Source organism: Bombus pyrosoma, unplaced genomic scaffold (genome assembly GCF_014825855.1).
Source record: "Bombus pyrosoma isolate SC7728 unplaced genomic scaffold, ASM1482585v1 HiC_scaffold_4726, whole genome shotgun sequence".
NCBI classification, from domain to species: Eukaryota; Metazoa; Arthropoda; class Insecta; order Hymenoptera; family Apidae; genus Bombus; species Bombus pyrosoma.
The window spans coordinates 1,336,787-1,338,189 of NW_025219986.1; positions in this window are offsets into that span (position 1 = coordinate 1,336,787).

Here is a 1,403-nt window from a genome sequence, read left to right on the forward strand (position 1 = left end):
ATCGTAATACTATATAACGTTATACGTTATATTCTAATACTATATAACGTTATACGTTATTTCGTAATACTATATAACGTTAAACGTTGTATCGTAATACCATATAACGTTATACTATATATCGTAATACTATATAACGTTATACGTTATATTCTAATACTATATAACGTTATACGTTATATCGTAATACTATATAACGTTGCACGTTATATCGTAATACTATATAACGTTACACGTTATATTCTAATACTATATAACGTTATACGTTATATCGTAATACTATATAACGTTATACGTTATATTCTAATACTATATAACGTTATACGTTATTTCGTAATACTATATAACGTTAAACGTTGTATCGTAATACCATATAACGTTATACTATATATCATAATACTATATAACGTTATACGTTATATCATAGCACAATAAAACGTTATGCGTTATATCGTAATACTATATAACGTTATACGTTATACCGTAATACTAAATAACGTTACACGTTATATTCTGATACAATATAACGTTATACGTTATATCATAATACTATATAACGTTTTACGTTATATCATAATACAATATAACGTTATACGCTATATCGTAATACCATATAACGTTATACTATATATCATAGCACAATATAACGTTACACGTTATATCGTAATACTATATAAAGTTATACGTTATATTCTAATACTATATAACGTTATACGTTAAAACGTAATACCACATATCGCTATACGTTATATCGTAATACCATATAACGTTATACTATATATCATAATACTATATAACGTTATACGTTATATGGTAATACCACATATCGTTATACGTTATATCGTAATACTATATAACGTTACACGTTATATCGTAATACTATATAACGTTATACGTTATATCGTAATACCATATAACGTTACACTATATATCATAGCACAATATAACGTTATACGCTATATCGTAATACTATATACCGTTATACGTTATATCATAATACTATATAACATTATACGTTATATCGTAATACAATATAACGTTATACTATATATCATAATACTATATAACGTTATACGTTATATCGTAATACCATATAACGTTATACTATATATCATAATACTATATAACGTTATACGTTATATCATAGCACAATATAACGTTATGCGTTATATCGTAATACTATATAACGTTATTCGTTATGTCGTAATACTATATAACGTTACTGGTTATATCGTAATACTATATAACCTTATACGTTATATTCTAATACTATATAACGTTATACGTTATATCGTAATACTATATACCGTTATACGTTATATCGTAATACTATATAACGTCATACGTTATATCATAATACTATATAACGTTATACGTTAGATCATAATACCATATAACGTTAT